Source organism: Lithobates pipiens, unplaced genomic scaffold (assembly GCF_037356315.1).
Source record: "Lithobates pipiens isolate NorthernLeopardFrog02 unplaced genomic scaffold, aLitPip1_a1.2 Scaffold_22, whole genome shotgun sequence".
In the NCBI taxonomy this organism is placed as follows: domain Eukaryota; kingdom Metazoa; phylum Chordata; class Amphibia; order Anura; family Ranidae; genus Lithobates; species Lithobates pipiens.
In genome coordinates, this window is record NW_027507784.1 from 178,685,057 (window position 1) to 178,707,494 (window position 22,438).

General features: G+C 43.8%; 1 protein-coding gene across 1 annotated transcript in view; it reads left to right on the plus strand.

Annotated features, from left to right (window-relative positions):
- LOC143924388 (growth/differentiation factor 8-like) overlaps positions 1–22,438 on the plus strand; it is a 58,636-nt gene that overhangs the window by 34,197 nt on the left and 2,001 nt on the right. The window lies entirely within an intron of this gene.

Genomic DNA, 22,438 nt, shown 5'->3' on the forward strand with positions numbered 1-22,438 from the left:
GATGCAAGCCGGGTGAGTGATTCACCACAATGACCACACTGGATCCAGGCACTGACCACCGCAGTTGTTATCCGGCATTCTGGACATAGCAGGCACAGACACTTCATCCCGTCAATCATTTTGAGGGCAAATTCCTGTGATGCTCCAACCGAACGCTGGTGTCCACCAGTGTCCACTCCTGCAGATCAGGCAACCAGGTCAGCGCTGGATATAGACGACCACCCTCCGCCATCTTGCTCCTCTGCTCTGTGTTGTTTGCAAGCAGGAAACACTGGGTCTCCTCTAGAGTGTGGCACTGCCCCCTCGCTTCCAGACAGGCTGGCGTCTGTGAAACTGATAGGTAGTCCCCTCCCCTGGCATGCTGATGTACCAGTTGGGGCAACTGGATAAGAAGGCAGCAGCAATTGGCAATGGCTCTCGCTGGTTGCTATGGGCAACTTATTACTGTAGCACTGAATAGCAGGCAGAGCATACAAGTCCTTCCCCAGAGTTCAATTCCTCAATGTCAGAAACCATTAATCAGACTGAGACAGAAGTACAATTAAATCACACTTGTTTATTAAATATAAATAAATAAAAAGGTAAATAGAAAAAGTGTAGTCAAAGCATAGCCAGAGTCCAGTAACCGGATAGAGAAGTCAGCCAGTCCAAAGTTCAATAACCAGATCAGGTAATCAGCCAGGCCAGAAGTCAGGGATCCAAGTAGAGCAACAGCAAGCAGGATAAGAAGCCAGAAGGGATGTCAGCAAGCCAGTCTTTAAACAGAACCGCAGGGGATGGTTTCTTGGGATGTGACCAGGGCGAAGGCAGAGGTGAAGTGAGCTGGACAGCTTTAAGTAGGCAGATCAGATGAGCAAGATCAGGAACAGCTGGTAACTGTGGAGAGAGATGAGAGCTGGCAATTAGTTGACAGCTGAGCAGCCAGCCCAGAGAAGGAAGGGCTAAGCTAGCCCTGACGCTCAATTGATGGAACAAAGTGCAGTTCCCCGGCTCATTCAACCTCGCCTGCTAGGGGCAACGGCTGGCAGGTTCTATGTGAACAGACATCCCAGACAAGCCCTGTAGGGACTGCTGAAAGTTGTGGTCCATCTGTCACCCTGCCCAGCCCAGCATTCGCTTCCCTTCCACTCCTGAGCTCTGGGCTCAAGGTAACCCTCCCAGACTGGGGAGCTTCCTCAAAGGCCACAATACAGTAGCTGAAACTCCATCTCCCAGTTCTTCTTCCCAACAACTCCTCCCCAGCTGGGCTGACTCTATGTATTTAACCACTTAAGGACAGAGCCTCGTTTTGAGATTTGGTGTTTACAAGTTAAAATCAGGTTTTTTTGCTAGAAAATTACTTAGAACCCCCAAACATTATATATATTTTTTCTAACACCCTAGAGAATAAAATGGCGGTCGTTGCAATACTTCCCGTCACACCGTATTTGCACAGTGGTCTTCTTACAAGTGCACTTTTTTTTGGAAAAAATACACTTTTTTTAAATAAAAAATAAAACAACAGTAAAGTTAGCCCAATTTTTTTTATATTGTGGAGGATAATGTTATGCCGAGTAAATTGATACCGAACATGTAATGCTTCAAAATTGAGCCTGCTCGTGGAATGGCGACAAACTTTTAACCTTCAAAATCTCCATAGGCAATGTTTAAAAAATGTTTAAAAAAGAGCTATGGGTGGAAGTGACATTTTGACATTGCTTCCTCCTTGCAATTGTATGGAGCCAAGCGGGGGCCATCTTCCTCTCAGTCAGCTCCATACCACAGACCGAGAAGGATCCGATCGTCTCCCACCACCGATAAAAGGGATCTTACGGCAAATCCGCCACTGAGACCACTTTTATTTGAAAGCTGACCGCACGCTGAAGAAGACCGATTATGGCAGCTAGCTAGCCAACAGCCAATGTATAACAATGGCTGGTGGTCAGCTAGTGGTTAAGGAGGGCTGCCCCCTGCCAATTCAAGTTGGGGATTGGTCAGGGCTCCCTAAAACACCCCAGGCAGCTCCACCTCTCTTCCCTGCCTCTCTTCTAAAATCCTTCAGAAGCAAGTCTACTCTGAGCTACTCCCAGCCCACACAGATCAAAAATTACCAGCACTGATAAAAAACCTACTACTAGCACCTACCTAAAGTAGAGGGTGCTACACTAGCATATTTTAATTTTCAAGCTAGCTGTTGTAGATGAGCACCCAGTTGGTTCCTTCACCAGGTCCTCTAAAGTTTCCTGCTGATTTCTTGCACTGTTATGAAACTTTGGTGGGCTTAGACAGTCACATCAGTTGTGTTCCACTCCTCACAGTTAAAGAAAACCCCTTGATTTGCTGGTTTCCTGACCTGACCAGCCTTATAGTGTGAAAATTTGTTGGGCCTTGTCACACTGTCACCAGGCACCAGGTGTCTCCATTTCCATTAGCTGGTCCATCTAGGGTTTCAAGAGCTTTATTCCTGGGTTGCCACCAGCTGCAGTAGCTGCTCTGATCTCAGCAGTAGATTTGGTTCTTGGCTCTTCTTCTTCCTTTCCAGTATGGTTTCCTCTGCTCTACTGTCCTGATTAATTCAGGGTACTTCAGGATTCCACCATCTCCTCAAGTTTTCAGCTGAATCATGATGGCATTCAAGGACTGAGCTCCCCTTAAGATCTGTTGTGCCCAAACCTTGTCTACAGTGCTAGGGTCTATACCTTTCTTTAGCAGCACCTGATGCATTATCTTGTCAAAATGCCTCATGTAATTGGATAACATTTCACAGTCATTCTGGTAGGTATGTTCGAACTGATACATGAGGTCTGAAGGCCTTTTCTGTTCTCCTGAACACATTTTGCAGGTGCTTAAGTAGTCATAGGCAGTACAGTCCTGTTTGCTAAGTTTCAGGTTGTGGATAGCTTCAACAGCAGGACCTCTTCAACTCTCAGTGATCCCCAGTTTTTTCTCGGCCTTAGGAATGTCTGATTTATCCAAGGCTTGCATGGCTTGCTCCAGCAATTCCTCAAAACTTTCCTCACTGGAAGGTACTGGCTGTTTCCCTGAAAAGGGTCTCAGTTTTCAGTACTCAGACCTAGTATAAGTTAGGTTATTCTTTTGGCACTTAGCCACAAAGTATCCCAATGCAGCAATGAATTCAGACCCTACCATGGCTACAGGCTCTGGTAGGGCAGCTCCTTTTGTCAGAGTTGCCTGGCTTGAACTTTCTGGGTTGATGTCTTAGCTAAATGAGACGGGAATCAACGTTGTTAGTAAGTTACAGACTAGCCGCTTAGAACAGAACTCTAACAGCACAAGGGTGTGAAAGGTGGCTTGATTAGTTCTCAGATCTAGTACTGTATGAACACTCTCTGATCAGGGACTAAAGCCATCACTGCTTGGCAGACTTGCTGTTATAATCAGGTATTTCTGGGGATTTTGACCAGCCAATTTGTACCTCACACCAATGGATCGCAGAAACAGTTTCATATTGACTGTTTCTGGCTCATTGTCTTGGTAACTTGCTAGGAGAACAGAGATATCTGGCATAAGCCCTCATGTTTAGTGCTACCCCTGCAGCAACTGCTTGTTAATTTGGGTTCTCTGTTCTGCCCCTCTGACACATCTGGTTGAATGAAAGGTATAAGAACATAATATAGGGCTGAGGCTGAAGAAGAAGCAAGGTTGTTTTGAAACTGTCAGGGCTGGGCTTAGCCCTTCCTTCTCAAAGCTGGCCAGTTCCTGTCTTTCCACAGTGACTCACCTGTTGATGACATCCTGCTCATCAGTCCTAACTACTTAAGCTGTCCAGTGCGGGTGATCTCTGCCTTCGCCTTGGTCACATCTCTAGAGATGCTCTCCTTTGTTCCTGTTAAAGACTTGCTTGGCTGACATTTCTTCTTGCTCCAGATCCTGCATGCTGCTCTACTACTCTCATCTCTGGCTCCCTGATGTTTTCTCTTGTCTAACTATCTGTTCCAGTTACTGAACTCTGGCTATGTTTTGACTAAGTTTACTCTGTTTACCTTTTTTTATTGTTGTTAAATAAGTGTGATTTAAGTGTACTTCTGATTCATGGTTTCTGACAGTAGGCGAAGGCCATGAATTCAGAAGATGCACTTAATATATTTATAATAATAATATATTAATAATATATTTTGCGGATTGGATGAGCAGGATCATTGCATGGATCAGTTTGCCATGGCATTACAAACACTCCTGAGTTGCAGGGCTCACCTGGAAGCAACCGCCTTGAGTATTACCTCTATAGGAGGTATGTCTGGTTCCTCTCCGCTTCCCCAGGGATTTGGGGGCAATCAAGTCCAATGCAGAGGGTTTCTCCACCAGGTTGAGATATACTTTGAGATGCTACCCCAGGCATTTCCAACAGGCAGAAGCAAAGTAGGTTATGTCATATCTTTGCTTTCTGAGAGAGCCTTGGCCTGGGCAAACCCTCTATGGGAGATGCAAAAACCTGTTGTCTTGAGTTACTCTGAGTTTGTGACTTCTTTTAAAAGGGTATATTTGAAATTCCTGCACGCTCCGCTTCTGCTGCCAAGTGCCTCATGTCCATCAAACAGAATAAGAGAACTGTTGCAGATTACCTCAATGAATTTTGTACTCTAGCAGCAGAGGTTGCTTGGAACAATGAGGCCCTTGTGGCTGCTTTTTCTCATGGTCTCTCGGATACCATAAAGGATGAAATAGCAGCCCGAGATATACCCACTGAGCTGGAGAGGTTGATCACATTTGCCATCCTCATTGACTCCAGACTCAGAGAAAGGCTCCCTTTTAAGGAGCACTTGCGGAAGCCCCCTTTACATTTGTCTCTGCACTTTGCAGTCCCACCCTTGCCTCCCTCACCTGCCATGCCTCCTGGTACCGAGTCGCTTTGTGAAGATGAACCCATGCACTTTGGCTTTCAAGCGTCTCTCTTCGGATGAGAGAACCCCTAGGAGGAGGGAGAGATTGTCCCTTTATTCTGGCCAGGCAGATCACTTTTTGAAGTCTTGTCCTACCCGTCCGGGGAACGCCCGAACCTTGAGGTCTTGTTACAGACAGACCTTAGGTGGCATTGTTTCGCCCCCAGTTATCCAGAAGGATAAGCCCCTGGTTTCAGTTACCCTTTCTTGGGCTGAGTTGTCCTTCGAGATAAAGGCTCTAATCGACTCTGGGGCTGCAGGTCTGTTCATTGATGCTGCCGGCCTCAGTCGTTTCACAATTAAGAATGCCTATCCAATTCCATTGATTACGGAGTTATTTGACTGCCTCAAGGGAGCAACGGTTTTCATGAAGCTTGATTTTGAGAGGGGCATACAATCTTGTGAGGATTAAGAAGGGCGACAAGTGGAAAACTGCGTTTAATACCAGAAAAGGCCATTATGAGTACCTCGTGATGTAGTTTGGCCTTTGTAATGCCCTGGCAGTTTTTCAGGAATTTATTAACAATGTTAATTGTTAGATTTGTTGCAGTTATGTGTGTTGGTTTATCTCGACGATATACTCATATTTTCCAAGTCCCTGGAGAGCCACCACACAGATGTCTGTCGTGTGCTCCAGAAACTAAGAGAGAACAATCACTATTGTAAATTGGAGGAGTGCGAATTCTATCGTGAACATGTTAAATTCCTGGGTTATGTAATTTCCACTGCTGGTTTTTCGATGGACCCAGAGCAACTTTCAGCAGTCCTACAGTGACCCCAACCCGTGGATTTACATCCTCTACAGCGTTTTTTTGGCTTTGCCAACTATTATCAGAAGTTTATTCACACCTTCTCGTCTCTGGTCAAGCCCCTGACTGATATGACCAGAAAGGACGGTAACCCACAGTGTTGTTCTCCGGAGTCCATTAAGGCCTTTGGGAGTCTCAAGGCTGCCTTTGTTTCTGTTCCTGTGTTGGCACATCCTGATCCTATGTTACCTTTTATCCTTGAGGTTGATGCTTCTGAGACTGGTGTTGGTGCCCTTCTGTCTCAACTTCCTACCTCTGAAAGCGTTATGCATCCTTCTGGCTACTTTTCCAAGAAATTGTCACCTGCGGAGTGCAATTACGAGATTGGTGACAGAGAGCGATCATTTTAGCCCTGAAAGAATGGAGACATCTCCTTGAAGGTACCACTCATTCTTACTGACTATGAGAATCTCACATTCTTGTCTGAGGCTAAACGCCTCTCTCCCAGAAGGGCACGATGGGCCATTTTCTTGTCTAGTTTCAATTACATACCATAAGGAGTATGAAGTACAGTCCATTCTTAACTCCTGTAGGTTCCATGGGTGCATACAGTACCTGGTGCATTGGAAAGGGTACGGTCCCAAGGAATGCTCTTGGGTCTCATCCTTGGACATACATGCCCTGGTCCTCCTTCATGATTTCCATAGACATTTCCCCTCAAGCCTGGTGGTCCTCCGAGGGAGAGGGGGCATTGAGGAGGGGGTACTGTCAGGGCTGGGCTCAGCCCTTTGTTCTCAAAGCTGGCCGCTTAGCTGTCGGCTAATTGCCAGCTCCTATCTCTCCACAGTGACTCACCTGTTGATGATATCCTGCTCGTCAGTCCTACCTACTTAAGCAGTCCAGTACAGATGATCTCTGCCTTTGCCATGGTCACATTTCTAGAGACGCTCTCCTGTGTTCCTGTTAAAGACTTGCTTGGCTGCCATTCCTTCTGGCTCCAGATCCTGCTTGCTGTTCTACTACGCTCGTCTCTGGCTCCCTGACGTTTTGGCTTGCCTGACTATCTGTTCCAGTTCCTGAACTCTGGCTATTTTTTGAATATGTTTACATTTTTACCTTTTTTTTATTATTATTAAACAAGTGTGATTTAACTGTACTTCTGTCTCAGTCGGATTCATGGTTTCTGACAGAAACTCATTCCTGTTCCAGATCCAGCATTTTCCTACTACATAAGGTGGTTTCATATTCTGGGTCTTGTGTTCCATACATGGCTTTGGCTCTCTAGTGACAGCTATTCCCTGCTTCCTTTCCATCTCCACTCCCTTGCCGGGTGCCAAGGCAAGACATTCTGGTTGCGTGTCTGATCTTCGTCCCAGAGACTATCTGACTGTCATGCTGAGCTCTATTTTATCTTTGTGAGTGCTTTTTTATATTTTCAATTAAAATTACACTTTACATGCTACACTATGGTTGTTGTTCTTCTCTCCCCCTCCCCACTTTTGGTCTCCTAGAATAAATGTGGAACTTCTCCTTTAAGCACTCCTCCCCTCAAAAAAAATGACATGCCAAATGTGGCATGTCAGGGGGTGAGGAGTGGGTACTTAGTTTAACGTGGGACTTCCTGTCCCACTTTCTTCTTCCTGCTCTTGGCCGCCTAGGCAACTCCTCCTCTCCCCATAGACGGCCCCTCCCTGCCAGCAATCTTCTGGGACACGTGACAGGTCCCAGAAGATTGCCTGGCCACTAGCAGAGCCCAGCATGACTCACACATGCACAGTGCATGCCTGGCCGTGAAGCCAAAAGCTGTCACGGCCGGGTGCCCACAGTGGCTATGGCAGAGCCGGCCGAGTGGAGGGGGAGAGGAGCAAGGCTCCGGGCGGCCGCATCGCTGGACTGTAGGACAGGTGAGTGTCTGTTCATTAAAAGTCAGCAGCTACACTTTTTGTAGCTGCAGACTTTTAATAAACGAAAAAATGTGTGGAACTTCACTTTAAGATCTCCTTCAAAAAGCTTCCCCTATCTGATATTGGGCCTTATGTATTCACTGCAAGATCAATCTAGTCTATTGCAAACTTAATTTGCCTCCACATCTCAGGTTACTGAATCCCTTCATGTTGCACTACTCAAAATTCTGGTCCTGAATAAATTCTTTCACCCTTCATCTAGAACCACTCCTTTAGTAAATCCATTTCTTTTACATACAAAGAATTTTATTAATAACCATAGTAATTTCACAGCTTGACAGTATAGTGAATACATGGTTGAACATAACAGAAGGTTTAGGACAGGGATCCTCAAACTACGTCCATCCAGCTGTTGCGGAACTACACATCCCATGAAGCATTGTAAAACTCTAACATTCACAGACACGACTAGGCATGATGGTAATTGTAGTTCCTGAACAACTGGAGGGCCATAGTTTGAAGACCCCTGGTTTAGGATATTATGAATAAAGTAAGAATGCTAGTAAATCAGAGAAAAACAAAACAATAAAAATTAAACAGAGGTTGAAAACAATTGTAAGTTGGAAACATGAAGACAGTTAGAGACACTAAGGTCCCATAAGTGTCCGATATTTAACAATATTTAAAGAGTCTATCTTAATGGGGGCCTAACTGTGAATAGTCCTGGGTCTCTATCCATGTAACTAACTCATCCATGACTATGCCTGGTGGCCTGATGGATTCTTAGGTAAGACTGAGAAGTAAGAGTACTGAAAGGGGGGTTAAAGAAGAAGCAGGGTCTGAGATTAGCCAGGAATGAAAGGGTCAAGAGGAGGGGGAGAAGTGGGGGGTGGGTCCTCGCGATGGGCAGCAAAAGCACATTAGATCTGAAGAAGGGTGGTGTCAAATTAGTGTTTTTTTTTATACTCAACCCAAGGCCGGCATACCCGTACAAACTTATCATGGGTGTCCGAAAGGACAGCAGGCAGATTTTTGTTAATCATTATGTCATCCATGCGTTTTTTTAACCGCCTCAAACTTAGTACTGGTACTGGTGTCTTCCATTCCCTTGCATTCGTCAGTTTGGTTGCAGTAAAGAGGTGCAGAGCCAGGTTGCGCTCCGGGCGAAGCAATTCTGCAATGGGGTTGCAGAGAAGAGCTTTGTATGGGTCTTTTTTGAGGTCAGCATGGAGTATGTTTCGGAGGAGGGTGTAAACTTTGATCCATAACCTGCGTACCCTTGGACAAGTCCACCAGATGTGCGTCATAGTGTCCTCCTGGGAGCACCCTCAGAAACATAAGGGAGGGTAGGCTGGAATGAAACGGGCCAGTCTAGCCGGTGTGTAGTACCACTTGCAAAGCACCTTGTAGGCATTTTCTAAAAAGAGAACATTCTTTGAGCATTTGGATATCGTTAAAGTCATGGCCTGCCAGTCCTCCGGATCTAGCTGTTTTCCTAGATCCCTTTCCCATTGGAGGTTATAGGGCCATGTCGGTGATTTCTTAGAGGTAATAATAGAGGAGTAAATCAGTGATATTAAATCTGAGTTTAGGGTCTGGCTCTACAGAAGCTCTCAAAGGGGGTCAGAGTGTAAGTGGGCTATGGGCTGAAGTTGTATTATTCGTCTAATAGCGTCTTCTGCCTGTTGCCCCGGGATGAATCCCACCTGGTCCTTTTTAGTCAGGTGTGGTAAGAAGGAGTTTAAACGATTGGCCAGGATCTTGGTCAAATATTTTAATGTCCACATTAATAAGCGAGATGGGCCTAAAGTTGGCCCAAGACGAGTGGTCACGGTCAGGTTTTGGAATCATAAAAATATTGGCAGTTAAGAGATTAGGAGTGAGTGCATGGCCATCTTTTACTGTGTTGAACATAATCGTTAGGTGGGGGGCTAAAACGACTGCTAATTTCTTATAATAAAGAGCCGTGAAACCATCCAGGCCTGGCCGTTTGTCTACTTTCAGTTTTATGCCCTGCAGTAGTTCCGTAGCTGTATATCTTGGTCCTGGTTCTGTACACGCCCCATCTAATAGTTTACAGTTAGCCGGAGTAGGGAATTATTTAAAAGTTGTGGATAGGGAGTCTAGGCGTGCTTCTAAGGAGCGCCGCAGTGATATTCGTTCTCGCTTGCGTTTTGCTGCCAGTTGGATTACCTGCCCCCTAAGGACCACTTTGTATGTTTCCCAGAGAATCACTGGGGAGGAGACAGACCCAGTGCTAAGACTGAAATAATCCACTGAGGCTTGAGTAATTTCAATGAGGACTTCCTTAAAAGATAAGAGTGAGTCATTCATAGTAGGGGAATATTGCGGTTTGCTGAGTAGTGAGTGGCATACAACCAAAACAGGGACATGGTCTGTCCAGGGTGCTGCCAGAATAGAAGCAGACACTACCAGAGGGAGATGTTTTCACAAAACAAACATATGGTCAATTCTGCAATGGGAATGATGGGAATGGGAGTAATGGGTATAGTCCCTACCAATGGGGTGAAGCTGCCTCCAGATATCTACCAGGTCATGACTTTGTAGAGAAGGCATAAACTTTTTAGTATCAGGTGATGGAGCTTTGTGTTCTGAGGAGTACTTATACAAAGCAGGGTTCAGCATAACATTAGAGTCTCCCGCTAGGACGAGAGTGCTTCTTTGGTGGGACTTCAACAAAGAGCAGATATGGGAGAGGAAAGGTTATTATTTGGAGCATAATAAGTTAGGATGGTGACCTCCATGTCCTGAATAGAACCTTGTAGCAAAAGGTACCTACCATGTGGGTCTGCAAACTCCCTACTGCAACTGAAGGGGACCGACTTGTGTATGGCTATTAAAAACACCCCTCTGTTTAGTCAGCCCATTAGCCAGGAAGACTTGAGGATACAGGGCATTAAATTACTTAGGATGAAGAGGATGAGAAATTGGGCTCCTCTAGGCATGCTATGTCCACTTTTTGTTGTTTAAGATATTTAAAAACTTTAACCCTTTTTTGGGGGAGTTAATTCCCTGCACATTCAGGGACAACCAATTAACTGTCATGGTACATGGGAAGTTAACCATAAAACAACTAAGCTTACCCACCGCGAGGACCTTAGAAAAAGAAAAAGGGAGGAAATGAGAGGGAAATGAAACAAAGAAAACAAGGTAGAAGGGCATACTGTAGTACATATAATAGCCAGAACTAACCAAGGGCCAACATATGGGGGGAGCAGTGGTCCGCGGAACCACTCGGCATTGTTATTTAGTGAAATCAACTGTAGATCTATAAGCACAAAAATTGGTGCACCGTCTAAGGCACTAAAGATTAACACAAACATCCTAAAACATATGATTGCATTTTATCCTACTTTCGAGGGGGCCCAAGGTGGGCGAGCGACCAAAACAATATTGAGGTAGTCCTACAACTACCAAACTTATAAAAAGGGAGAGACAAGCAGTTTCTATAAAAAATGTAAATCACAGCACTAACATCACATAAAGAGCTACCAGAGACCTGAGAGAATGAGCAAGCTTGTATCAGGTAATACAAAAAATAGAGCAAAATAGAACAAATAGAACCTGTCGTAGAGTCCTGTCATTCCGCTGGCTGGCAAGGTGTGGCAGCACCCTTTTGCAGTGGTGGCAGCAGGCGGCCAGATGAAAACCCTGGGGCCACCACGTAGGACCTCTACAAAAGGGACCAAAGTGTCATGCCAGATTAAAGACTGAACATCTAGCAGCATTCAGGCCCACGTGACCCGGAGATACCATCTCGCAATTGGGGTGCCTCGGGGGGGCCCTATTCTGTGAACTTCTTTCAACGAGTTGAGTGTAAGTTCAAGTTCAAGCAAATGAAAAAACAAGCATCAGTGGGAACAGTTCTGTCTATAGTAGACTCAGTAACAGCATGCTGGGCCTCAGTGAATGCTACACATAGCATAGAACCGAGAGCAGTAGACGGCAGGCTTAGGGTTCCTTGGCATCATCTGTTACTTTTGTTTGTGAAACCGTCAGCATGAGAGGTACATGTCATCAGTCCTTAGGGCCCACTTTAAATCTTTGGGCCTGCAAGTCACGCAAAGCCTGCGAACCAGGTTGAGACCTTTGGGCGGGCTGGGAGGCCTGGCGAAGGGGGTGGGAGGATCTGAGTCAGGAAGAAAAATAAGAAGCTTCTCCTTGGGAAGATGGTAGCTCCAGCTGCAATTCCTGGAAATGGCATTTCAAGTCAGAGGGAGAGGATGTGTGGAACTGGCGACCCAGATGAAAAAATGATAGCTTAAAGAGGAACCCCCATCTATATTTGATCCCTTGGGTCTGCAGGATCTGGAGGTAGGTTTTCAGGTAGTACATCCATTTCAAGGTAATGAGGCTCACCAAATAATAAACTCCAATGTTTCTCACAGACCTAAATACCTGGAAGGGCTTTGGCCCTGAAGAAGGATCCTTTCTGCATCTGTTATGTTCCTGGTAAAAAATAAAAATAAATCTGATTTTCTTTAAAACCAGCCTTTCCAGTGAAGGTCTCTTACCTGACATGTGATCTTTGGCACTTCTGATATCTCTTCTAAATGGTGCAGCCTTCAAATAGTGAAGTGACATGCAGTCTGGGGTTAAAGCAACATGTTGCTATGCCTAAGCCAAGAGGATCTCCTGTATCTCCCTCTGGTGTTCCTCATGCTTCCTGTGACTGTAACCCTTGTGCAATTCTCACTCGTGTATCCCTGTGCACTAAGCCACCCCTGCACTCCTGTTTCTTCAGTGAAACCTGCATCCCTGTGCCTCCAGTGACACTAGTGACCCTTGTGACTTCTGTGTCTCCTGTGACTCCCATGATCCCTTTGACTCCTGTGTTTCCAATTATGTCTGTGTTTTCAGCGAACCCCGTGACCCCTGTGTGCAACTTTGGCTTCATTGATTTCTGTATCTCCAGGGACCCCAGCAACACCCTGTGTCAACCAGTGACCCTCTACTCAGTGGTGGACTTTTCATTACCTCATGGTGCTTGTGTATCACATAGTAACAAGATTTGGAGCAGCAGATGATACTTTTACCAATAGGTCCACCTGGATCGAGGTATATCCATCATATGAACAATTCAGCTCAGTGTATGTAGTCTGATATCGTGCTATTAAGGTGTATTCAAAACAAAGGCTATTCAAGGCTATTTGCAACAAGGTTGTAAGTCAGCCTTATGAAACCCAGATGTACTAGGTTTGTGTTCATTTCCATCTGATTGCAATGGTAAATATGAATCTTTTTTTTTTTTTTTGATATATTTCTATCTTTACCTGACTAAAAAGAAGCAAAAAAAGAGAGAAAAGAACATTCCCTTTAATTATAGCTTCTCTAGTCCCACCGAAAGGCTATATTTATCTTGAAGTAGTATTAAAGTCAAAAACAAATATGCATTATATTGCAGCTTACCAATTCTAATGCCCTGTACACACGGTCGGACGGACAAAATGCTCAGATCAAATTACGAGACCAAAGCTATTGGCTACTAGCCTCTACGTAGTCCCGTCGTACGCAACGAACGTCACCACGTTCCGAACGACCGTGTGTATGCAACACCAGAATGCAACGGATTTTGTGGTCGGAATGTTCGACCGTGTGTACAGGGCATTAGATGTGGTAATTGCACTAGCTTTCTCCTTTTAGGCATTTTGCCTTTATTTTCCCCTTTTGATCCAGCAAGTAATATTGTTATTTTTCAACCTTCTTTATCAGACCAACTTGTCTAGCAAAAGTGGCAGTTAGAAGGTTCAGACAGACCATTTAACACTGTCAGAGGTGCCTACAATGGTCAGATTTAACTAATTACTGTATTTATTGGCGTATAACACTCACTTTTTCACCCTGAAAATCGGGTGCAAATAGCATATGCGTGTTATATGCCGATACTATAATTTTGGCTGCCTCGGAGGGGGGGGGATGAGCACCATCAGATTACATACAGTGAGAATCTCCTGTTTACTCTGTAATAGGAAGTCTCCTGGGCCGGCATTGGACCACTGTTCTGTCTATCATAAAAGGTGAGGCTTTGTATTAAAGAGGCTGCTGGGTAAACAGGAGATTCTCACTGGATGTAATCTGTCTGCACTTGTCCCGCCCCTCTCCCTGTCCCATCCAAGGCAGTAGTAATCTGTCGTGAAACTGCATTGATGGCAATGGTGAGGCTGCATTGATGGCAATGATGATGCTGCATTGATGGCACTTGTAAGGCTGCATATGGACATTGATCAGGCTGCAGATGGGCAATGGTGAGGCTGCAGATGGACACTGATCCTTATTTTGCTTCAAAGTTTTTTTATTCAAAATGTACGTTTTTTCTTGAAACTTCCCTCTTAAAGTGAAGGTGCATGTTATATGACTGTGCGTGTTATAAGCCGATAAATAAGTATGTAAAACCTTTACCCCAGTTGGAAAGAAACTGTTGCTCTAATTACCTAGAAAGTGTTAGCAGTAGTTTGGCTTTAATTTGTTATCTGCTAGTGTACCTGATGGATAGTGGATCTGATACACACGATCAGACTATTCGGCGGACTTGGTCAATCCAGCCGTGTGTGGGCTCCGGCTGACTTTTCTTTCTCAAAAGTCCGGCGGACTTAGAAATAAGTTTTGACTCAAAATTGTTCGCTGGACTCGGCAGTCCAGCAGACAATCCAGGCGTCTGTGTGCTAGTCTGCTGGACTTTTAAATGAACGGACTTGCCCACACATGGAGAAAAGTCTGTTCATTTTGAACATGGCTCCAGGTAGCCAGGACTAGCGAAGGATGTCAATGTCGCCGCCTCCATTGGCAAAATTGACACATCGTTGGCCCCGTCACCTGGTATGGCCTTAAAGGGGAAGCCCTACGCCGAAAAAACAGCGTGGGGGTCCCCCCCAAGGTCCATATCAGACCCTTATCTGAGCATGCAGCCCGGCCGATCAGGAAAGGGGGTGGGGATGAGCGAGCCCTGAACATGGGGGGGTGCTTTGATGAGGACAAGGGCCTCTTCCCAACAACCCTGCCCGTTGGTTGTCGGGGTCTGCGGGGGGGCTTATCTGAATCCGGGAGCCCCCTTTAATAAAGGGGCCCACAGATACCGGCCCCCCACCCTATGTGAATGAGTATGGGGTACAATGTACCCCTACCCATTCACCTGGTGAAAAAAGTGTAAATAAAACACAACACAAGGTTTTAAAATAATTTATTGCACAGCTCTGGTGGTCTTCCATCTTGGGGGTCTTCTTGCCCGCTCGTTCGGAAAGTCCGACGGACCTCCGCTGCAAAGTCCGGCGGACCTCCGCTGCAAAGTCCGGCGGTTTGTCCGCCGGATAGTCCGATCGTGTGTACGCAGCATGACACAACCCTCTACCCAAATTGCCAATGCAGCTTGCCAAAGGTGCCTCCATTACCCCTCATTAAAGAGAGGAGACACCTTAATACAGGGAGTGATCACCAATTGAAAATAAAATAAAAATCCTAAAAAAAATAAAATAAAACTGTGCTTAAGCATTATTCTAAAAAAAAAAATTCTCCTAAATTCCTCCTTTAAAATAGCATTACACTTCTTGATACGTGACTGCATCTAGGGGCACCTGTGCCTATGTCCTAATAGCTGTATATTCGCTTTGTAAAATTTAAAGTACTACTGTCTCAGAGTGCTAGTGCCAGGAGATTTGGAGTGAGATTTTGTAATATCAATACTGTGCTGCTCACTGTTCTCCTTGCTGTAGGCTCTGACATATGGACGCAAAGCCCTGCCCCTGCCAAGATGGCTGCCCCACAGAGGCACTGTGTAGGGCAAACAAATGGTACAGATTAATATGACAAGTGTCTTTTGACATGCTGTGAAGCATTCTTACAGCCCAGGTAAAGTTTCACATCTGTACAACCACTTGTGGTTTGTGTCTGCGCTTAAACTCCAGTTGTGTGCTGGCATAGCTGGCATAGCTGGCATAGCTGTATAATGACCACAGAACTTAACACAAGTGTTCTCACACAGACTTCTGTTGTAGAAAAATCTTTTCACAGTTGCCTAACACTTAAGAAATGGTGTCCATGCTGAAGTCCCTTACATGGGCATCATTGTACCATTATCTCTGCTACTTTCAACAAATTTGTAAACAAAATGGGACTTTAAAGGTATCTTATAAAATCAATAATTTATTATTTGTCTTTAGCAAAAAATAAACCCTATAAAAAATAGAAATGCATTATAAGGCTGGTAATATTTGCCACAAAAAGATACACTATATTGTAAAAAGTATTGAGATGCCTGCCTTTACACGCACATGTACTTTAATGGCATCCCAGTCTTAGTCCATAGGGTTCAATATTGAGTTGGCCCACCCTTTGCAGCTATAACTGCTTCAACTCTTCTGGGAAGGCTGTCCACAAGGTTTAGGGGTGTGTCTATGCTAATTCATCCCAAAGGTGTTCTATTGTGTTAAGGTCAGAACTTGTGCAGGCCAGTCAAATTCCTCCACCCCAAACTCGCTTATCCATGTCTTTATGGACCTTTCTTTGTGCACTGGTGCACAATCATGTTGGAACAGGAAGGGGCCATCCCAAACTGTTCCCACAAAGTTGGGACAATTAAGTTGTCCAACATGCCTTGGTATGCTGATGCCTTCAGAGTCTCCTTCACTGGAACTAAGGGGCCAAGCTCAACCCCTGAAAAACAACCCCACACCATAATTCCCCCTCCACCAAATGATTCAGATTAGTGCACAAAGCAAGGTCCATAAAGACATGAATGAGCTAAAGTTCTGACCTCACAAAGTTCTGACCTCATAGAGTATGTGATATATACAATTTACAACATATTTGATGTTTTACATAACAAATGTATATTCCTTGACTCTGACCTCTCCTTCAGCCTCCACATCCAATCACTGGCTAAATCCTGCCGCCTTAACCTCTGCAACATCTCCAGAATTCGACCCTTCCTGACTAATGACACCACAAAGAAACGAATTCACTCCTTGATTATTTCCTGCCTTGACTACTGCAACTCTCTTCTTAATGGCCTACCCTTACGCAGGCTATCCTCCCTTCAGTCTATCATATCTGATCAGCCCCTAACCTGTCCACCCTTAGGAGATCCCTGAAAACTCACTTATTCAGGGAAGCCTATGCCACACCGACATAACATCTGCGTAAACGGTTGACACTAAATAAATCGTGTATTATAATAATAATAATATTCCAACTCTATATATTGCATAATTCTTTATCAAAGATATAGCAACTCTGTACACATTCCACTCCTGAATTCAGTGACACAGGAGAGTGTAAGTACATGGTAGGTAACTAGAACAAATAAACAAGGTTACTGTCGACATATTTTTATTGCATCTTTTTGTTTCACACCTTATTGCTCAATGAATCTGCCCAGTAATCTACCCTTATACAGTACATCTATAACGCCTATTTACAAATGTATGAAAGAAAAAATATGAATAACTAAGTGTATCGCTGCTGATATACAAATACTTAATGTATATAAATTGTGACTATGTTATGCAATACATTTTAATCAATCAAGTCCATCACACAATTCACAGTCCTTCTAAAATTATTAATTTCCATGTTGTAATGCTTATATGATTATTGTGACCTACTCCATTGTGAACTAAATAATAATAGTCCTGTGTAGGCCACCACATGCTCCCTCCAGGCTCCAAGAACACTTACATTCACTATGACAGAATGAAGCATGTATCAATCAAAACTCTCCATCCTCCCAGTTTATAGAACCAGAATCACTTCCACCTCCATCCACCGGGGTCTCTCTTAGATCAATGCCTCCAGAGGTTTAGGGACGTGGTTCCTTTAGGAATTCATTGAAAAGTGATGGCAGAAAAATGATTGAGTAGTCCAGTGGTCTCTTAACTGTGGCCTGGGGGCTGGATGTGGCCCTTTGCTTGCCTCTATTTGGCTGCACCAATGATGGGGCAATATTGCTCTCAATGTCACCAACGATAAAGTACAATTCCTCCCAAGCACACCAATATTGGGGCACAAGTCCTGATGGGACATTGTTTATTCCCATTGATGATGGGACCTTTTCTACTCCCACTGGCCACGGTCCAGTCCCCTTAAAGTCTGAAGGACAGTAAACTGGCCCTTTTTTTTAGAAAGTTTGGAGGCTTCTGGAGTAATCCTTCGAGTCTGCCCATTTTTTTTGTTTTTCTTTTTTGTTAACTTTTATATTTGAGTAGCGATCTATGTTTGTCCGAAGCATGTTTGAAGCCATTTACTGTTGACTGTCTCACTACCACTACTGGAAGTTTATTCCAAGCATCAACTACCCTTTCAGTAAAATAATAATTTCTAGAATTAGTCTTGAACTTTCTTTCAGTTAGTTTGAGGTCATGTCCCTAGTTTCTTGATTTTGGTTTCATTGTTGCATATTCATCCTGAACCTTATTCACCCCCTTGATGCATTTAAAGGTTTAAAACATCTCCCCTTTAAAAAGTCTCCCTTTTCCCTTCTTTCCTCCAGACTGTACTTATTAAGTTCCTGAAGTCTCTCTTGAATGATATGTTTTATACCCCAGACCTTACACCATTTTTGTTACCCATCTCTTGACTCGTTCTCACTTATCAATATCTTTTTTGTAACTGAGGTCTCCAGAACTGAACACAGTATTCTAAATGAGCTCTCACTAAAGGTAAATCACGATGTCAGGCATCTTTGGTAACGAGCCCTCGTAGATCTCTAACTCAGGGTACCCCAGGGTGTGGAATCTAAGCCCTAGCCTGCTTCTTCACCAGAGCCCCTGATGGTGGGGATGGACTTGCAGAAAGCTGGAACCAGGTTGTGGGCCCCAGGTATGCCCAGCTGAGGATGCGGAGACCACTCACATGTGCAAAGTACAAGCAGCAGACAAAAGGAAAACCAGGAGACAAGCCGAGGTCAGGGCGGGTAGTCAACAAGCACAGCCTGTAAACAAAGCCGGTCGGTACACGAGTAGTCAGACACAGTATAAACAAGTGACAAGAAAATGGGAGCTCAGAGAACTGTGAAGTTGCTCAGGCAATGTGGGTTACACTGAGCGTGTTTTATATAGGCAAGCAAACTAGGAGGCGGGCCAGGAAGTGATATGGAAGGGAAGGAAATAAAAGCCCACAGAATAGCATATATATATATATATATATATATATGCATTATATCTATCTAATCTATGCCAGCAGGTGGTGCTGGGACGTACTCTCTGTACCTAAGTATGCACTGGTTTGTGTTCTTTTCCTGTTCCATGATATTTTGATATTTCTCCATGAAAGCAAAGTATTCTCTGCATACAACAAGCTTCCAAGCACATGATTAAATAACCTGCTAATAATAAGTACCTCTAAATCTTTTTCCTCTGTAATGCTGGCAAACACTGTACCCCCAATGTTAGGTTACTTTTCCCTAGGTGCATTATTTTACATTTATAAACATTGAACTACAGTTTCCAGTGCTTTGACCAATCTTACAACAATGCCAAATCATGTTCCATGTTACAGACACTTCCAGGGATGTCAACCCTATTGCACACCTTTGTGCCATCAGCAAAAATAAATACCTTGCCCAACAAACCTTTAGCTATGAGGCCATGGCACATAGTCCCCAATAAAGTGAACATAAATGGTCCACGCTGTCTCTGTACACGCTCTACACTTTACTACTTAGTAGGCAAACCAGCCTTAATGTTAAAAAAATTGCATGTAACTTGATCTGCAGATATTGACCCAGACAGCCAACAAGAGGCCACAAGGGATATTACCCACTGCCCTTTCTTAATAACGTGAAAGATCTGATATATTATTAAAATGGTCATGGAACCAGGTGAGGGGGAGGAGAGAAAAACAAAGATATAACAAACAGTTGAAGCTCCATTTGCCTACCTTAGCCTAAGTATGCTACCTCATCCTCATGGGTTTCTCATATTTTGGATGTGGATTCCCTCTCGACTAAAGCCAACCATAGTCGGTTTGAATCTAGGTTGGTGCAGGAACTGGTGCAGGAACTGGTCAAGATTCGAACCATGTATGTGCAGGCTGAATGTACCCAAGTTGATCAATCAACTTGGGTACAACCAGCCTGCCAGATTTTACATGCGATTACTGCACATGGCTGTTATAGATGCTAGCAATAATCAAGGGGACCGTCTCACAAGGAGTCCTGATCGACTAGCCGTGCACTTCTGTCAGCTGATCATAGAGCCAAGCAAAGACCAGATCGGCTTTGTTGGACTCTGTATAATAGTAGCCCAGAAGTGATGACATGGGTTAACCGAATGTATTTGATAACACCGATCTTGGTGTAATCAAATGCTTTTAAGGGCAGACCCAAGATTTCTTCATAACAAGTGCCTGTCACATGCCTATTGTTGTCACAAGGGATACTTACATTTCCTGTCAGCAATAAGAGTAATAAAAAATAAATAAAGGGACAGTGTAAAAATAACAAAATAAATAATTAAAACTTTTTTTTAAGTGCTTCTGTTCCCTCATGCTTGCACAAAAAAAAGGCATGTGTGTGTTGCGCTTGTAAACAGCGATCATCCCACATGGGAGGTATCACCACAAACATCAGTAATTCTAGCACCAAACCTCCTATCTAAAGTGGTAATCTGTAAAGGCTTTAAAAGGGTGGATAGTAAAATTAACGTTGTTTGTCACAGTCATGTGCGTAATTTTAAAGAGTGACATATTTGATATTTATTTTACTCAATGTAACATCATCTTTTATAGTTTACCAATTTGGGTTATGTATTGTGTTTTTTTGCATTACAATTTTAACCTGCCTGGCGGTATTCCTGAGTCTGGCTTGGGGTGGAATTTCAGTACCACGAGCGGTAACCCCGAGCCAGACTTGGGATCGCATTGCAGGATACAGGGAGACTTACTTACGTTGTCCCCTGGATCCTGCGATGTCCTCCCCGCTGTGTGTGCGAGCTCCTCCGCTCGATTCACACAGTGCCCGAGTGCCGCCGAACTCAGTTCCCTGCGGCATTATGACGCACGGGAGCGGAGATTGGCGCCAAATTCAAAAAAGTAAAAACACACAATACACATACAGTACTGTAATCTTACAGATTACAGTACTGTATAAAAAAAAATACACACCCCCTTTGTCCCTAGTGGTCTGTCCAGTGCCCTGCATGCACTTTTATATTATAAATACTGTTTTTTTTCTGCCTGGAATTTGGAGATTGTCCATAGCAACCAAAAAGTGTCCCTTTATGTCAAAAGTGGTTATAGACCAGCTAGAAAACAGCAATAATAAATTAGAATCACTTGCAGAATTGAGCGATAGCGATTTGTGGGGAGATCCTTCATCAAACACTAAATCTAATGACAGCGACAATTCTGCAAATGATCAAATTTCAGTGTTTTTGGATTTGATTACATTATTGAATAATTTTTATTATTATTTGTTATCATTATTTATAGTTATTTATTATATTATAAACTTTATCATACCCGGGATGTCTACTAGACTGGTTTGAACAGATTTAAGAGAGTTATTCCTAAGAATTGAAGACCTACAATATAAAACGGCAAATTTCCATGCAAAATTATTGCACCGCTTTCAGCACCTAAAATCAGAAATAATCATACCGCCAGGAAGGTTAAAAAGTGTATTTTTTCCAAAAAAAATGTGTTTGAAAAACTGTTGCGCAAATACTGCATGACATAAAAAGTTGAAAAAAACACCAATTTATTCTCTAGGATCTCTGCTTAAAGAAAATATGTATTGTTCGGAAAATCTAAGAAATTTTCTAGCAAAAAATACTGATTGTTACATGTAAACAAAAAAGTGCCAAAAAAAGCTTGGTGTTCAAGTGGTTAAGTAACAAATATTACCAGACTTATATTGCATTTCTATATGTTTAATGAGGTAAAACTTTGAATAAAGTCAAATAATAATTTATTATTTTTTATGTTTTATGTACATTGAAAGTCCAATTTTGCTTGTAAATATACTGTATATATGAATTACAGAAAAATGGAGGAGCTGTGCCTAACCAGGTCTTTTAAAATATGATTCCTCTAGGTCTTAAAGTGGTTGTAAACCCTTACAAACCACTTTGACCTACAGGTAAGCCTAGATTAAGGCTTACCTGTAGGTCCAAGCAATATCTCCTAAACCTATATGGTTTAGGAGATATTTGCCCGAAAACGGGCACCGCTGTCTACGGCGCATGCGCCGTAGACAGCGGCGCGCAGGTGCACTGAGCGCGGCATTTCCAAGAATGGAGCTGCCGCGTGTGTCGACTCCCGTGCGCATGCGCGGGAGTGACGTTATCGCGGCTTCGCCGAATGACAGCGGCGGAGCTGCGAGACCCCACCAACAAGATGGATGCGGCGGACTACAGGGGACAGCGGCGACTTCGCTGGCTCCTGTGCCAGGTAAGTGACACATAATGGGCTACTATGCGATGCATAGTAGTCCATTATGCTTTGCCTTTGCAGGGAATGAAAGAGGAAGTAAACTCATCAGGGTTTACTTCCTCTTTAAGCTAATCATACACAGATGGAATTTTGGCACCACCCAGTTCAACAAAAGCAGATTTGAAAATTGACTGAGTTCAGTGGTAAACTACTTTCTATCAGATGCATTCACTGTTTGGGTATTAAGCCATGGGTGATGAAAGCTGTTGAAAAACAATAGCCAGCAGGGGAGATTTCTCCACCCATGCTCTTTAGAGTGGATGGGGGAATCAGTTGATTTCCCTCATTCTGCTTGTGTGGATCAATGGAGCTAAGGGAAGGTTAATTCTGGTGCCTATTGACCTGCACAATCAAATTTAGACTCCCTACACAACTGTTGTAAAGTTCAGAGAGTATTCGGAAAATGGAGGTTGTTAGTATCTGACTGCATATGTATTTATGTGACTTCAAATGAGTCTTAAAG